The sequence below is a fragment of the Lathyrus oleraceus genome, chromosome 7 (assembly GCF_024323335.1).
Source record: "Lathyrus oleraceus cultivar Zhongwan6 chromosome 7, CAAS_Psat_ZW6_1.0, whole genome shotgun sequence".
NCBI lineage: Eukaryota > Viridiplantae > Streptophyta > Magnoliopsida > Fabales > Fabaceae > Lathyrus > Lathyrus oleraceus.
Window position 1 is genome coordinate 268,333,396 of NC_066585.1, and position 19,411 is coordinate 268,352,806.

Below are 19,411 nucleotides of genomic sequence, written 5' to 3' on the forward strand. Positions count from 1 at the left end.
AAAGGAGCGTCTCGGTGGATTGAAAACCCGAAAGGGCGATCCAGGCAAAAGTTAGAGACATTGAGAAAAAAAGAAATTACATCCCGCTAGATTGATCACCTCACACTGGGGCAATCTAGGCAAAAATTAGGGATTTGGCAAGTAACTGCATCTTGACAAGACTGTGCTATATCTGTCATCCGTCAGGGATTCTCGATTCGTCATCGACTGAAGCTTTGAATACATCGAAAATTCAGAATGGTAGAGGAAAGGTCATTATGTTCAATGTAGCCCTCTCCAACATACATCACCGATTTCAAACTTGTACAGATCTATGGAGTCTCGCCCTTTGCAGACTACCATTCCATCACATCAATTTGAGCTTTTATCCAATTATTTGCACTCTTATTTGTTTCAACTCAACAAACGTTTTGCATGTTTTAATTGATAAGGTATCATTGTTTTCAAAATAAACAAATTTTTCAAAATTGTTCTTAAACAAAGTGAACGTTCACAATGATGGAAGGATACTTAGGAGACCCACAGTGCTCTCCCGGGGGTGGTATGATTACCAACAGGTAAGACAATTGTTCGTATCTCGAGCATGACTGTATCTTTGTCCTGCAGAACCTCGTATGGTTTCTCCTCAGTGAAGTTGCCCGATGCAGTGTTGTTTGAAGTTGTTCATCTTCATGTTCCCGACAGTACACGTTTTTCCTCCAAACCCCTGTTAGCTCTATTGTGGGGCATCCCCAGTAGAGTGCTGTTTGAGCCCTATCGTGGGGCATCCCCAGCAAGTTTGCTATTTCGGACATTATTGTGGGGCAGTTCCCCTAGCAGAGTGTTTACCGAAGACTTCAACTTTCGCCTCTCCGGCAGAGTAGTCTTCCTCTCTCCCCCAACATGGGTGCTTTTCTCGGAAGATTCAGTATTTGGAGGATCAACATCCCAGTACTATGTCATGCCCTCAGATGGATCCCCCAGCGGAGTTATTGGCATGATGAGCTTTATCAATGCCTATGTATCCTCATCAGAGATCTGGTTGCTTCTTGGTATCCCTGATTTCCAGCACAAGTTGTTGCGGCGCATCCGCCTATATGTTGAACTCTGTTCTCCGGTTGCGACCGACGATCCCTCCGGAAGCCTCTTGTGGCTTTTCCTCCCCTGCAGGATGAGGACTCTGGTTTTCCCTCCGGACGGTTGATTCCCGGACCTGCGTGTTGAGCATGTCTGTTTGACAACATTCATCATACATTTTAGGTAGAATGCATGCATGCATAATCATAGCATTCGGATACTCATGTTGTAGCTGTTGCCGTGTATCTGTTGACGGTTGCCTCCTGCTATTTGTTGATGCAGAATCTCTCCAGTAGTTTTTCCTTAAGCAGATATGGGCGTGTCTGATCTCTCCATGTAGAGCCAACCCCTTAAGCAGAAAGTGTCTATCCTTTCCTGCCATTTCCCCATTGAGATACATCCTCGTGGATGACGGTTGCTTCCGTTCCTTCCCTACACGGGATGGGTTTTCCCTATTGAGTTCTTTCCTCATTGGGATGAGTCTTGTTTCAGCCTGCCTTTTTGGATCAATCCTAGAATTGGCTTTCTGTTGTCTCCTGTGCTTCCCTGGGGCATAAATGAATAGTTGCTCACTAGCCGGCACTCATTCATCTTATCCTCAGCAAGATTCCATTGGCTTCTACCTACAAACCGGTAGTTGTAAGTCCTATCTTTGTGGTTTTCTACCCACAAGCTGGTAGTTGTAAAATCCCACTTTCACCCCTAGCAGAGGTAACCTTTGTGGTTCATTCTGTTTTTGGCATCTACCTACGAACCGGTAGCTGTAAGTCCTTTCTTTACGGTCTTCTACCCGCTACCCGGTAGTTGTAAATCCTTTTTCTCACTTTGTCTCTCAACAGACTTTTCCATTGGCCTCTACCTACAAACCGGTAGTTGTAAGTCCTATCTTTGTGGTTTTCTACCCACTAGCCGGTAGTTGTAAAATCCCACATTCTCCCCTTGGTAGAGTGAACCCTTTGTGCTCATCCCGATGATGACTGGTTACTTTTCCATTGGCCTCTACCTACAAACCGGTAGTTGTAAGTCCTATCTTTGTGGTTTTCTACCCACTAGCTGGTAGTTGTAAAATCCCACATTCTCCCCTTGGTAGAGTGAACCCTTTGTGCTCATCCCGATGATGACTGGTTACTTTTCCATTGGCCTCTACCTACAAACCGGTAGTTGTAAGTCCTATCTTTGTGGTTTTCTACCCACTAGCCGGTAGTTGTAAAATCCCGCTTTCCTCCCCTTGGTGGAGTTAACCCTTTGTGCTCATCCCGATGATGACTGGTTACTTTTCCATTGGCCTCTACCTACAAACCGGTAGTTGTAAGTCCTATCTTTGTGGTTTTCTACCCACTAGCCGGTAGTTGTAAAATCCCGCTTTCCTCCCCTTGGTGGAGTTAACCCTTTGTGCTCATCCCGATGATGACTGGTTACTTTTCCATTGGCCTCTACCTACAAACCGGTAGTTGTAAGTCCTATCTTTGTGGTTTTCTACCCACTAGCCGGTAGTTGTAAAATCCCGCTTTCCTCCCCTTTGTGGAGTTAACCCTTTGTGCTCATCCCGATGATGACTGGTTACTTTTCCATTGGCCTCTACCTACAAACCGGTAGTTGTAAGTCCTTTCTTTACGGTCTTCTACCCACTACCCGGTAGTTGTAAATCCTTTTTTCTCACTCTGTCGCTCAGTAGATCTTGTTGGCCTCTACCTACAAACCGGTAGTTGTAAGTCCTATCTTTGTGGTTTTCTACCCACTAGCCGGTAGTTGTAAAATCCCGCTTTCCTCCCCTTGGTGGAGTTAACCCTTTGTGCTCATCCCGATGATGACTGGTTACTTTTCCATTGGCCTCTACCTACAAACCGGTAGTTGTAAGTCCTATCTTTGTGGTTTTCTACCCACTAGCCGGTAGTTGTAAAATCCCACTTTCATCCCTTGGCGGATATTGTTTGTTGGCCTCTACCTACAAACCGGTAGTTGTAAGTCCTATCTTTGTGGTTTTCTACCCACTAGCCGGTAGTTGTAAAATCCCGCTTTCCTCCCCTTGGTGGAGTTAACCCTTTGTGCTCATCCCGATGATGACTGGTTACTTTTCCATTGGCCTCTACCTACAAACCGGTAGTTGTAAGTCCTATCTTTGTGGTTTTCTACCCACTAGCCGGTAGTTGTAAAATCCCGCTTTCATCCCCTTGTTGGAGTTAACCCTTTGTGCTCATCCCGATGATGACTGGTTACTTTTCCGTGGTTTTTTGCCTACTAACCGGTAGATGTAATCCCCTCTTTGCAGTTATCAGTATCCGGTCTGTGATATTGATATTCTTTCCCCTCTGGATACTTGCCTTGATCAAGCAGTATTGTCCCCATTGGGTCTTCACCTTCTTTTTGGATACTTGCTCCGAGTAAGCAACTTTATCCTCTCGTGATTGGTCATCTTTGCATACCTAGTCCTGGTACCGATGCCTTTCTTTTTGGTCGTTTATCCATTTAACAACCTACAACCCGGTTATGGATAATCTTCCATGCGAGTTTATTATCTACGTTTTGACGGCTATAGATAATATGTCTTATGTTTTTCCGGTATTCAGACCGAAGGAGTTTCCGACGATCAGGTCGATGTACTCATGGCACAAGGCCAATTTTCCGGTATTCAGACCGAAGGAGTTTCCGACGATCAGGTCGATGTACTCATGGCACAAGGCCAATTTTCCGGTATTCAGACCGAAGGAGTTTCCGACGATCAGGTCGATGTACTCATGGCACAAGGCCAATTTTCCGATATTCAGACCGAAGGAGTTTCCGACGATCAGGTCGATGTACTCATGGCACAAGGCCAATTTTCCGGTATTCAGACCGAAGGAGTTTCCGACGATCAGGTCGATGTACTCATGGCACAAGGCCAATTTTCCGGTATTCAGACCGAAGAAGTTTCCGACGATCAGGTCGATGTACTTATGTTTTTCCGGTATTCAGACCGAAGAAGTTTCCGACGATCAGGTCGATGTACTTACGGCGCTCAGCCATGGCTATCCCTGTGTTACCATTTATTTTGGTATCCAGGTCGACGTTTCTGTTTCGGTATTCAGGCCGATTTCTTTTCCGTTCCAGACGGATTGTTCTTTCAAGACTGTTTCTTTGCCGATCCTGACAGGCATTCTTGTATTATATCCAGTCGGTGCAAATTTCTACGGTTCTTTTGTATTCAATCCCTGTTTACCCTGAAAGTCTGACAGCCACTGCTATCATCCGTTCGGGTTCCCAGCTGATTGAATAGGGGCAGCTGTAGCACCTCAAATTTGCACCTATCATTGTACATACCATATCATGTTAGGTCATAGCATATCCTGATACATTGCATAGCATTGCATTGTCCCCAGTTGCCTCAAGAGCAAGCAAGTCAAGAATTAGGTCAAACTGATCAGGAGATCAGTCAACCAATCAAGCAAAGGTGTTTCCCAAGGAGCAAAAGCCCTAGGGTTTGCCCAACAAGTTCACATGACTTGGAGGTCTATTTGAAGTGTTCAAGTCAAGGGTTGAAGGCTCAAAAGCCATCAGTGCATGCACAGTCAGGCAAAAACCCTAGACAGTCAACAGTCAGTCAAAGTAGTGGATGGTGGCCATTCCTGTGGAATTTGGGCACCATGATCAATAATCAAGAGTCTATACAACTTGGGACATCATTTGAAGTCAAGGTCTCAAGGAATTAGGGTTTGGAATTCATCAGAAGTACTTCAGTCATCCAAAACCCTAGAAAAGTCAAAGTTGGTCAACTGTGGTTGATTCTATGGTTTTGATGGATAGAATTGATTTGAAGGAGTTCATTCATGCTTATATAAGCCTCATATATCATGTCAAACCTCATCATGGAAGAAAATCAAGTCAAACAGAAAATTTCCCAAAATAGAAAGTGGACCTGTAATTTCAACTGCCAAAAATGGAAACTTCTTGATCCTCAACTTACATCATGATACAAGCTTCAAATGAATTTTTGCCCAACATGAAAGTTGAAGATCTTGTTCTCCCATTTTCAAAAAGTCCAAGAACACTCAAATCCCATGTGTGGTTGTCAAGATATGATCAATTCAATTTCACAAAATCTTGAACTTCAACAAGTCATATCTCTTGAACCATAAGGCCAAATTTGGTGGGGTTTTTTCCTACAAACCACATTTTTCCTCCTCTTTCCAAAAATGTAAATTTCATGAACCAAAACCTTGCCAATCAAAATGGCATTTTTTGACCTTTTTCATTTAAAAATCAAGTTTGACCAACCGTTGACTTTTTGAATTATTGATTTTCACACCATTTGGCCAATTGAGATTTGTTTCATATGGTATTTGTAACATGTTCCAAGCTCAAAGTTGTGCTCATGCTACCATTATACTACTTCCATATCCATATTTTGGAAATTGGCAAATGATGCATTTTTGGTCTTTTTAAGTGAAACAAACTTACCATTCATTGAACCAACAGAAAACAGCAAGTGTAATTGTCATTTGCAGCTGGCCAAGGCCCAATTTCGTGGCATACACTACACCTCCACTCCCATATGACCAAACTTAGCAATTTTTTGCAAATAGCTTCATTAAGTTAATTTTTGGGTTAGCACATGGATTAGCAATGTAAAACAGAAGTATAAGACTTCATTCTCAGCAAATTAAACCCTAGAGCTAAAGCCTCCAAGCATCACAACTCTCCCTTTTCTCTCAAATTGCATTTTGGCAAAAATCAAATTTCTGTAAAAGAGCTTCAAACCCTCGAGCCTTTCTGCAGTGTGCCATCATCTGGACATCATCTGGAGCCTTTTGCAAGCACAGTTCATCAACTGGACGGCCATCTTCAAGCTCTGTTTTCAGAAGAACCAACAATGGCAATTCAAATTTTGGGAGCTTCCAGGCATCATTGAGCTAATTTACCTCAAGTTTCCTTCATTCCAAAGCCTTGCGAGCATCTGTTGGAGCTTAGAACATACAAAACATCACTGCATCTTGGATTTTCTTCAGAATCAAGTAAGTATCGATTTCCTTCATTTGCCAAACTACCACATGTTTAGTATAGGTCTTAACATGCTGAAGCTGATGCACTTTGTCTCATATGAATTGGTTGACTAGGTTGTAAGAAATCTGAGATTTAAGTTTTGTGCTCATATGTATTTTTTTCGAATCTCACTCCATGCTGTGTTATACTGAAAACCATGCTTGGATTTGTCATCACCATGCTTCAATGCTTCTATTGATATGCTCCCTAGCCATTTCTGGAAAGTTTCATGCATGACCATATGTTTGATGATTGATGTTCTTCTGCTTGATTCATGGACCTTGTCGTGTTTCATGGAAAATTGATGACGGATTTATGCTGCTTGATGCTTACTGATGCTATTGCCATGGTTAATTTCGAGTTCTGGGCACTTTGATTTTTGCTCATGTTTAGATGTTGATGATGAATGTACCCTGTTGTGTTAAACCCTAGCATATCCAGAATTTACATGAATCATGTTTGGATTTTATTGTTTGTATGTTGTTGCATGAGCCTACTGTGCCAATGCCCTGCTGTTTTTGTGCTGTTGTTGGATTTCGTTTTTTAATTGATTGCATGAAGATGTATGATCCATGCTATATGCTGCTAAAACCCTAACAATGTGACTTAAACCCTAGCCTGCCCAGAACTTGAACTTGGATTGGTTGGTTGGTTTGAATTTCCTGCGTGTGTACTGTTCTATTGAAATCCAACCAATCAAATTATTTGGTTTCTGTGGCCAAAACGCAGCACTTTGATAAGTGAAGTGCGTATTTACAGCATTGCCACTGGTCAACCCTCGTTTGACCATTCCTTCATCCTTTTTGTTCATGTTTAATCCAAAATGTTCATCAACTTCCATAATTCATATTTAATTCATTTCAACTCCAAAAATTGTGGGAATTTTTGCATCATACTCATGAAAATGTCTAGTTTTTTGTCATTATTTTTAATATTTTTTCTGATCATTGGATATTAATTGGTTCTAGGGTTTGTGAAATGTGACAAAATTGATACATATTGCCAATCCTTTTGTGAAATACTCATGTTGCATCCATTGGTCTTGAAATTTTTTGTGGAGAAACTAGACACATTCACCTTCATTTTGATATAAAGTTTGTGCATTTATCATATGTGGTGTGTGAGATATGATTTTCTGAAGTTAGAGGTTACATTTGGTGTCACACCATGAATGTGCACTCTCCCAATTTTCAATGGCATGCTTCCTTACATCCAAATGACCCCAAATTTTGCATGATCCCTCCCTTACATGTCTAGTTCATGTGTGAATCTTCTTGGAATTAATTGTGCTGTTTTCCATTTGATTGTGAATTTTCTCCCCTGCCTAGCCAATGGTTGACTTTATATGACACATGTTGCCAAATCATTTGGGAAATTCTCATACCATATTGTATAATCATGAAATTTCATATGTGATAACTAGACATCTTGAGCTTTGCATTGGTGTTAATCTCATTCATTTCTCATCTGTTTTCAATTTGTTATGATTTTTTTGAAGTTGACCCATGTTTGTTGACCTTCATTGTGCATGCTTGAATTTGGTTTGACTTCTTGATTTTAATTGACTGCCTTCCTCTCATCCAAATGCCATGAAATTTGACATGTTTGCCATGCTAGATATTAGGATTGAGTGTGATTTATTTGATGATTTTTGAGATTGTTTGGGTTGACTTTTGATGCAAGTCATTCTGTTGACTTCTTTGAGCTTTCATTTGCCTTACTTTGACTTCAAATGTTCATGAAATGATAATAATGCATGATTTGAATGTGGGCCCAATTGTGATAGCTTCTTGAATGTTTGACTTTGACTTTGGTTGACTTTTCTTTGCTGTTTTGACTTTTTCTTTCATCCTTGACCCTAGGCTAGTCCTAGTGGTCTTTTGAGCTTACAATTGAGTTCCTGTTTCAGGTTAAGCACCAATGCCTCAAAGATCATTCAAACTTGTTTGAACTTGATTGTTTATCATATGCTAACCTTTGTTTTGTAGGTTTGACTCATGTGTTTGAGTCTTGTGCCTTGCACAGTTGACCATCTGTGTTGACTGTTTACCAATTCCTTTTGATTTAAACTTGTGAAATGTTTACTGATTAGTTTGACTCTTTCAGGTACCCTTAGTTGCTTAAGTTCTCTGAACTTGCTTTGCTTTGCTTTTTAGCAACTTGCTTGAGGTATAATCTCTTTTACTTCATGTAGTCTGGAGACCCGGCCTGTTATTTGGCCGGGCAAACTGTCTGAAGTCCTCCTTAAGAGGCAATGCTTGTGTATGTTTAAATTGTCCTTGCATTGAGTCAAAGACCTCCTAAGCGAAGAGGCAATTGGCAGAACCCAAGGGATAAGCAATCTATCCCCTGCTATTCAGTGTGTCTTCTGTCTTGCTCACACCACTGTGTTGATGCATTTCAGATAAAAACCCAAGATCTTGTGCAATTGCACAGTTGAGTCAGTTTTAAATGTGTAGAAGGGTTCCCACTTTCTGAACCCACACATTCTTGTCAAATGCTCTCCCTGACCAGGGATAGAAGCAATGAGGCACACCCCTCATCTCCTTTCATATGCTTCACCTTAGCCTCTCAATGGCAAGGTTAAGAGCAACCTCTGACCCTATTCCAGTTGGCCTCAGTGCCTAACCCTTGTGTGAGCCTCTTGTGTGCATATAGTGTGTGCTTCCTGTGATTGTGATTGCTTTGCTTCTTAGGCTAGCTTAGACTTGCTTCATGTGCAAGTTAGGTTTAGTTTAGACTAATCCTTGTTTGCTTTCGCCCTCGTTGCGATCCTTTCTCTCGCCCTCGTTGCGATCGAGCCTTTTCCTTTCTCTCGCCCTCGTTGCGATCGAGCCTTTTCCTTTCTCTCGCCCTCGTTGCGATCGAGCCTTTTCCTTTCTCTCGCCCTCGTTGCGATCGAGCCTTTTCCTTTCTCTCGCCCTCGTTGCGATCGAGCCTTTTCCTTTCTTTCGCCCTCGTTGCGATCCTTTCTCTTGCCCTAGTTGCAATTGAGTCCTTTGTCCCTCCGTAGCCGAACTACGGCAACTCTGATTCTCATGTTCAGATGAGATACGTAGGCACGAGACGCGATGTCTTGCCGAGTTTGACTAACAACTAACAGCTGATCCTTGTTTGCTTTCGCCCTCGTTGCGATCCTTTCTCTCGCCCTCGTTGCGATCGAGACTTTTCCTTTCTCTCGCCCTCGTTGCGATCCTTTCTCTCGCCCTCGTTGCGATCGAGATTTTCCCTTTCTCTTGCCCTAGTTGCAATCGAGACCTTTGTCCCTCCGTGGCCGAACTACGGCAACTCTGATTCTCATGTTCAGATGAGATACGTAGGCACGAGACGCGATGTCTTGCCGAGTTTGACTAACCACTAACATCTAACTCTCTTCTCTCACCCTTGCTGTGATTGAGATATCCCCTTTCTCTTGCCCTAGTTGCAATCGAGACCCTTGCTTCCTGTGCAAGCCGTGTCTAAGATAGGTTGGCCCTTGTGCCATTTAGCTAGAAACCTTAACTTAGGGTTGACTTTGCATGACAACATCTAGGCTCGAGTCGTAGTCTCCCTAGTGTTGTGTCTCCCTCTGTTATCTGGTTAGGCTAGATCCTTTGTCCCTGCGTAGGGGAACTACATCGCCCTGATCTTCACACCAGATGAAGTATGTAGGCAGGAGATTGAGCTGATCTCTCCGGGCGCCCTTTTTCTTTTCCAACCCTTTGTGTCTTAACCACCCTTGTGTGTGTTCTGGTTGGAGTCCGACATAAGTCCAGCGATTGGCAGTTGGTTTCCTGTGTGTGTTTAGGTTCGGATGTCGACATAAGTCCAGCGATTGGCAGTCGGGCTCCACGTTTGCCTTTGTCTTGTTTTGTTTGTGTGCGTGTCAGCTGAGCTACGAATGCTCTGATTCTTCTCTCGTCCGAGAAGATACGTATGCATAGGATACGATATCCTAGCGAGCATGTGTCGTTTCCCCAGTCCGAACTACTTCGACTCTGATGTCTATGTCTGATAGACTAAGTAGGCCCAGGATTCGATATCCTGCCGAGTCAGTTTCAGTCAGTTTCTTTTGTCTCTTTCAGCCAGTGTGTGTGAGTTTGAGCAGTGTTTAGCAACCAATTTCCTTTCTATTGTGCGTGGATCCCGTAGAGTACTACGGATGCGTAGGGGGCCTAATACCTTCCCTTAGCATAACCGACTCCCGAACCCATCCTCTTTGGTCGCGAGACCATGTTCTTTCCTAGGTTTACTTCGAGCGTTTCCTTTCCCTCTTTTGGGATAAATAACGCACGGTGGCGGCTCTGTTGTTTCTTCTTTTCCCGCCGATTTTTCGCGTGATGCGACAGATGCATCGATGCATCCATCGCATGTATCGATACACATGCCAATTGTGAATATTTGGCATCGACGCATGACCATCTGCATCGATACATACTGATGCTATCTGAATTAAATGCATTTCTTTCTCTCTCATGCATCGACACATCAGCAAATCATATCACTTCCTATCTCAAGACTTCATATCATCTGCCCTCAAAAACCCCAAAACCAGTGGCTAACCCTAATCCTCCTCATCTTCACTCTCTCTCTAAAACCCTAAATCTCACATCACCATGCCTCCACGCACTATTCCAGCCAGAGCCAAAGGAAAAGGAAAGGGAAAGGAAACAGCCGGTACATCTCAGCAACCACCAGACGTTCCTTCAAATGCCTTAGAGCTACTTCATCCTGCTGTTGCTGCTGAATTTGAGGAATCCTTCAAGACAAGGTTAGTCATGAAACCTCACGTCTTTGATAAAACAGATGCTATTCACCTACACCTAAATGAAGTGGTTGAACTCTTACATGCACAAAGACTTGGGTCGTTTCTGTCCACAAAGGATGATTATCATGAGGATTTCATTCGGGTCTTTTATGCTGGCTTACAAACTGGTAGAGGCTATATGTTCCGGTGTTCTATCGGAGTCAGAACATATACCTTTGAAGCCTCTGATTGGGAAACGGTATTTCAAATGACGCCTCCGTCGATGGCTGTCAAGTCCTGGCATGACCTGCATTTTGATCCTGAATTTGACATGAAGGACTTTACTCCATCTATCCTAAAGATAAACAGACCGTTGAGTGATGATGAACACGTCACGTCTGGTATGATCAAGTAAACTCCGCGTATTCTTCACTGGATTATTACACATATTCTGCGTCCAACAAACAGTGGACATTCGCGGTTGGACAGGCCCATCATACATCTTCTCTATATTTTGCAAAATAAGGTGTTCTTAAATTGGGCTAATTACTTTGTAAAACGTCTATTTTTCGTGCGAGACAGCTCCAAGAATGTGGCTCTAGGTTATGCCTCTCAAATAATGAAAATTCTTAAGTTTTGGAAAGTTGCAATACCTATTGTTCCTCTCCTATCTCCATCTGCTGCTCAAGAGTTTGACTCTGCCACTCTATCGCATATGGGATATCGGTGGGACAAGGACCGCAAATGTTTCTATTTCTTCGAAAGAAAATCCAAAACCAGAATTTACAACTTTGACGTGCCCTCGGAACGCATCCATGTTGCTGAAGATCAGCCTGATGAAGAAATGCAGGATGCGGCTGAAACAGATGCACCACAAGCTGAGGCCAATGCTGGTTGGGGTGATTGGGTGCCACGAAGGTGGTCTCCTACCAACTATGTACCTGAACCTACAGCCCCTCCATTCTCCGGTGGTACTTCAGCCTCAACACCAAATGCGGACATCACTCATATGCTTCAACAGATGGAAATTGTCAACAAAGAACGCCATGAAGAAGCACGGTACTGGCATGTTCAACAATCTGAATGGCACAACGAGCATCGGGACTGGCATGATGAGCATACACGGATGTATTAGAATCAACACGCTTGGCACCAAGACTTGGTTAAATGGCATCAGGTTTTCTACAACGAAATGTCCGGCTTTATGGACGACTGCCGTGAAAATCCTGGTATTATGGACAGCTTTAGAAGCATTGAAGTTCAGAACCGATTTAGGCAATACTCCTTCATGGGCCAAAATCCAGACACAATGCCTCCTCCTCCGCCTCCGCCAAGCTACAGAGATCCTGACAGACATGATGAGGAGTCCTGTGGTGGCCACAATCCAAATTAACCAACCATCTTTTCATCTCACTGCATTTCATTTCATATTGCTCAAGTTTTATTTTGTTGCACAATATATGGTTTAGCTTATGTAACTCTTAAACTCGTTCGTATCTTTAAAATGCTTTTCTATTTCTGTTTATCTCTATTGTTATTGCCCATATTCGTCATTCTTTGTGAATGATTCTTTACTTTGAAGCTTCATTCTTTGTGATTGATAGCCTGTTATCCATTTTTTGCCATGTCCTGCTACACTATGCTACCTTGATAAATCTGTTTCTTCCTCTTTTTGATGTTGACAAAGGGGGAGAAAAATGCAGATATGCACAAAGTCAGGGGGAGTATCACACATCTTGCCAAGAATTTGCCATCATCAAAAAGGGGGAGTTTGTGAGAGAATTCTTTACCTTGAATTAATTTTTAATGATAGCAAATTGTGTGATCATCATCCAAATGTTGGTTGTGCATTGCATTACATGATACATTTGTGTTTTTATTATGTTTTTCATCCCACTCTATTGTTGCATAACTGTACATATAAACCTACATTGATACTTCCCTTAAAATAACAATTAAAATGCATTTTATGTCAGTATGCATCAATACATAAGCCTCTGCATCGATACATACAGCATGTGATAAATCACAAAACCTTTTTGTTCAGTATGCATCGATGCATACGAGTCATGCATCAATACATGGAAGGCTAAAGACTCTATGCATCGATCCACACGATCCCTGCATCGATACATGACCAATTGAAACAGCCTGTGTATCAATACATGCGCATTAGGCATCCATACATACTAGTGAAATAATCACATGCATCGATACATACGAATTATGCATCGATACATGATTAATAAACTTCACCAAAAATTCACATATCTTACAGTATGCATCGATACACACTCTTATGCATCAATACATAAAGCTGTTTTATGTTATAACAGTAACTGTTTTGCAGCATACATAAGATAGGTTATGACAGCAGTGCAAACGACGAATTCATTGAGGGAAAACAATTGAACACAAGATCAAAAGCAGTGTTGGAGCAATTGTTTGAGAGCAATTAGAAACCTGAAAGAGACTTCATCTTCTTCATCTTCTCAATCACTTTTCTTCAAGAACATTTACACATAACCATTCTTGTTCTTTGGATTAAAGAAGCATCGAGATAACGTTCAGTGGTACGATCAAGGATCTAGCTGTGGTTTGCAGTGGAACGATCGAGGATCTAACTGAGTTGAAGATTGAAGGGGGTTTCTAGGAAAAACCTACTGGTTTGTCCTTCAAGAACTGGAGTGTTCTTGAGGGTTTGGGAGTCACGTTTGCAGAACATATTCAGCCGCAGCGTTGCGTTTGGAGATCGGGGGATTTCGCAAGCAGGTGTGGAACCGGTGAATTGTTTGCAATTTCGTGCAGGAAAATCTTGATCGTGCTCAGATCAAATGAAGGTTCATACAAGAAGAGGTTCTTAGAGTTTAGAATTCTGTCTTTGTATCATAACCTTGTATCAACGGATTCGGCAAAAATTGATAATCAAAGTTCTCAATTTCATTTGAAATTGAGAGGGAGACGTACTCACACGCGAGGACGACGTGGGGAACTTCCTTACCAAATCTCTGCGTATCGTATTCTTACCTTACTCCTCTTTACGTTTTAAAACTGTTTTCGCAATTTCAGTTAGTGTGTGGTGATTGTTCCTGTTGCAAGACAGCAGTGGCAAGAAAACTTTTAATCAAACTCCATTGCTGTTTATCATCGATCACATACACACCAACTGTTTGACAAAACGGTTAACTAGATTTTATTCATTGGAAATAGACTTTAATGATAAGTGCATTCAATTAGTTAAAATTCTGGTGTGAATTGTTTCTGTCATTCTCATTAAAATCCAGCAATTAAACTTGTGTGTCCGGCTTTCTAGTAGCGGTTCAGAATAGACGGAAGTCGATTCGGGACTGATTTTTCCGCCAACTTTGAAAACTCTGATAAAACTTTAAATCCGTTAAATTTCAAAGAGGTGATCTATTCACCCCCCCTCTCGATCACTAGCCACACCGTCTAACAGATAGTTGTCACTTCCATATCCGAATTTGAGTCCATCAAAACAACTTTACACCATGATTTTTGAGTTACGAACTTTAGCATTTTAAGGCACTTTCTTGGCATATAGGTTGATTATTCTTCTCAATGGATATCTCTATGTCAAAAACAATATTGCCTTGATTTTCTCGATGCAATTAAACCCATTGTTTGCAAGCCTTTATTTAAATCCTTGGATTCTAATACAAGGCTTAACTGATGGTGATCCTCATGATGACATAGTTGCTTATATGAGACATGCTAGTTAACTATTATATATCACAACAGTTGAAATTTATAATCATGAATGTACAATAACTTAGCAAAGTTTTGAAAAAGTTTATTGTCACTATTATAGAGTAACATTTAGAGTGTTTTGTTAGTTTAAAGATGTTGGTTAACTATGCGTGTGAATTGAAAAACAAATTTAAGTCCCACACTATTAAGTTAATACATGTTAGTTAGTTTTCAACATTATATAAGAAGTGATCATGTTTTGTTAAAACACTCCAAAAAAATGCTCTGAGGTGTTGAGCACATTTGTCTCTTCTTCCATGACTTCTGTTGACACTACTACGAAAAACACCTTTTACCGTAGTTATAAATATGGTTTAACATCAATTTCTTATGCGAGGTAACGAAGGGCGTCATGAAAAGTACGCCATATTTGTCCTCGATTGATCATACCCCGAGGGAAAAGACTTATCGATCATATGGTTCGATCTCCAACAAGTGCATTTTTTTTCAGAACAGGATATCACACCTTACTTTTCCCCTCAGTTATATGAATCACTGAGGTGATATGCTTCGTCTTACTACCTAAATTTAGTTATATAGCCGAGGAGTAAATTTTTGTTCTTAAATTTTATTTTTATTTTTCTATATTTTTGTTTTAACCATTATTGTTTTAAACAAAATCTATTTTGCCCACTTCCGAAACAGAAGCATGTACCAAAAAATATTCATTGTTTACACCAATTGCAAAGTCAAAATGGAATACACATTATCTTTTTACAACAAAACTAAAACAAATGATTAACCAACAAAAGTAAAAATCAAAATGCAAATTCTTGAACGACCATCGGAAAATTTTCTTCTGTGAATTTTGTAATCGGACGTTAAGGACCTATAAGTTGAACAACATTTGAAACCAATTTGGATAATCAACAATAACAAAATTAATTCTTTAAACAATTGATCTTAATAACAACAACAACAGTAAAAATAACAACAACAACAACAACATTCAAACTTCAATCTCAACAACAACTACACCACTAACAACAACAACATTCAAACTTCAATATTAACAACATGCATCAATAACTAAAACTAACATAAATAATTTATAAGCATATATAAATGTCATAAATGATAGGACTTACTTTAGGGGTTTTTAATTTCCGACCTTTTACTTCTAAAATCATGCAACATATGGCATTCTTCTACATCTCTAAATGTTGGAAAAGTTAGTAAAAAGTATCCAAATATGAAATGAATAAATATATATTAATAAGTAATATAAAATATTTACTTACTAGTTTTACTATATCCCTTCTTGATGATTATAACAAATAATATGCACATCATATGAATCATTTTCTTCAAATGAGACACACACGTGTGTTGCGAAAGAAGAGGTCTCAGAATTTAAATCTTGATTTTCATTACTGTAGCGGGGTATTCGTTAACATTAGAGATATTGACTAAATCCAAGGTAAATCATACAAGTCGAGTCACCACCGCACTTCTATTTATCCAAAGGAATGGTTAGAAAGCGAACAAAAACCTAAAAGTTTTATCGAATCAAAAACTAGTAAAAATGTCAGAGATCTGGGTAAGGGGGTTGGTTATGCAATGGGAAGGTATTAGGCACCCAAAGCATCCTAGGAAGCCCTTTTCACATTTGTTGTAAAAGTTGTTGTTTTTTTTTTTTGAAAATTTATTTGTGCAAACATGATTGAAGGGATGAGAAAAGCGTGTATGTTTATCTAATGTACTACTTACTAAAAGAAGGGTCAAAAGAAAATGACTCGCACGGACGTCGCATCCACTGCATACGTATCTCATCTAAATCTGAGAATCAGAGTCTTCGTAGCTTGACTACCTATGGGTTAAAGAGGAGTGTGCTCGCTAAGACATCGCGTCTTATGCCTACGTATCTCATCTGGGGTGAAAATCAGAGCAAAACGTAGTTCGACTAACTACGGGGTAAGGGTTGAACGACGTTACTACGCAATCTACCGGATGCTCGACCTTTGGAGACTTACTCGCCTGTAGTTGTAGCACCTCAAATTTTCACCTCCCATTTTGTATATACATTTTCAGTTTAGGTCATTAACATTGCATTGTTCATTGCATAGTCCATCAAGTTATCAGGCAAGACTGGTCAGGAGGTTCAGTAGTGCAAGCAAGCAAGTGCATTTTCCATGGAAGCAGAACCCTAGGGTTGGTTCAATATGTGCATGTGACCTAGGGATCATTTTGAAGTGGTTTGGCCAAAGGTTGGATGTTCAAAGCTCATCAGTCAAGATGCAATTCATCTAAAACCCTAGAAAGTCAACCAAAGTCAACTGTCAATTCAATCATGGATTTGAAGGTGGGAGATGGTTAGAGAGGCCTCATTCATGTCCATACAAGTCTCATTTGACATTTCAAACATCAACATTGAAGAATTTGAGGTCAGATGAAAAGTTTCCAAAAATAGTAAGTGACCTGTAATTTGAAACTGCCAAAAATGGAAAGGTTTTCTCTTCAAGATTACATCATCAAGAAAGCTTCAAATGAAATTTTGTCCAACATGAAAGTTGAAGATCTTGTTCTCCCCTTTCCAAAAAGTCCAAGAACATGAATTACTCATGTGTGGTTGAAAAGATATGGATCAATCATGGTCAAATGAATTTGAACTTCATGCATGCATAACTTTTAAACCATAAGGCCAAATGGAGTGGTTCTTTTTGCAACATTTCTCTCTTGACATGCACTATCCAAAACATGCATCATAAGCCATGCATTTTCATCACAAAAATATTTGACTTTTCATTTGAATTTTGGAGGGAAAATCCAAATTTGAAAATTATGCATTGTCCATACATTCTAACACTTGCATTTAGCTCCAAATTGGTTTTTCATGTGATTTCAAACAGAATTCGTGTACTGTTGCATTGCTTTCCATGCATAGAGGTGAATTTGCAATTTTGCATCACACCTTCATTTTCACTAATCCACTTGCATTAGCTTAAGCATGATTAACAAACTTCATTAGCAGCTCATATATAAGCATAATCCTAACAGAAAACTGGATTAACACATCATAATCTTCAGATCTGAAATTTTCTTCACATTGTGCTCTCAAATTTTTCTTCAATTTTCTTCAAAAGAATTGCATGTTTCTTGATCAAATCATCACCTAGAAGTATATTTGAGCTGGATTGAAGCAAGATCTAGAGGTTTTCATACAATTGGAGGCTGTTTCGAAGCTCACACTCATCCATGGCAGTTGGAGTTTCTGGCCAGATCAAGCACGATTAAGCTATCATTCTTCATCCATTCATTCATATGAGCATTGAGGAGCATCTGTTTGAGCTTAGCATGGCCTGATTCGAGCAATTCCACTCCTGCACCTTCATTAAGGTCAGAATTCGATTCTCATAATCCATGAAATTGTTATATGGATGTTGTAGATCCTTCATCACTGAGTAAACTGAGATTCATATCATTAATTTTCATGAAGTATTGTGTTAGTTATGCTATATCTAAGTTTGACATGTGAAACTTCTTGTGTTCGATTTGCTGGATATATGTTGATTCATGTTAAACCAAGCCTGGATTCATGTTGTGTGATGTGAGAGGAACACGATGATATAATTGTTTTGTATTTCTAGACACTTTTGTTCTTGAGCCTCAAGAACATGATGAATGTTGATGAAGAAGCTAGGTTTTCGTTTCCAGAAGTCTGTTTGATCTTCCTAGCGCGCTGCTGCATGTGTTTTTGTGTTATTGGATACGTACTGGTCCAAGTGTCATGTGCGTGGCATGATGATTGGTCCTAATTGCTTCGCTCGGCCACGTCCGCTTAAGTGAAACGCAGAGTTTCACGTTAGCGCTCCCTATTTCAAATCCTACCTCTCTTCGATTCTGGCCGAGGACAATTCCAATATGCATTCCACATTTTATTTCATTCATCCATATGCCATTCATGTACATGCTCATTCATGGTTTTTTAATTTTTCTTTCACTTAAAAATTCATAACTCAATGAATATTAATCCAAATCATGTGTGGATTTTTGCATCATTCTCCTTGTTGTGTCTAGTATTTTTTGGTTATTTTTCCAGAAATTGTGCTCGGTTGGAAATTTATTTGGCCTAGGGTTTGTTAACATGTATGCTTTTTGAACCTTGCTTGCCATATCTCTTGTGAAATGATGAGCTATAATCCAATGCTTTTGAAATTTGGTATGCTTAAACTAGACATCTTGATGGTCATTTTGGTGTTGAGTTTGCATTTGTAGTATTTTTGGTTGTTGAGATATGCTCATGATAATGTAAGTGTGACAATGTGTGTCACACCTTTGCTTGCTCAACTTGATGAATTTCTTTGCCATGCCAAATAAATGCCAAATGATGTGATATTTTGCATTATGTTTCTTCTGGATGTTAGGATTGCTCATGATTTTTTGTAGAATTTTTAGATTCATTTATGATTTGTTTGAGATTTTTCTTTCTGGATTGCCATTTGTGAGCTTTTGAATAGTCTTGAACTTCCATGATTTGTGAAATGCTGGTTGTTTATCATATGAATGTGAAATTTTGCACATTGTTTCTAGACATATTGAAGTTTTTTTTTGGCTTTGGTTTGAGGTCTTTATCATTTTCCAATTCTGTTTTAGGCAAGGGCTAAGTTTATGTAGCAAATTGTGCCCTAGTTGAGCTTGTTTGTGCTTACCTTGACTTATGGAATTTGATTACCATGCTTAAACTTGTCCAAATGCCTTGATTTTTGGTGTGTTGATCATGTTATGTGTGCTGTTTAGCCATAATTTTTCTTGATATTTATTGAGCCATTTTTGAATTAATGTGGATTTGTTCATTCTGTTGTCTCAATGTGCTTCCAACTTGCATGCCTTGCCATGATTGATTTG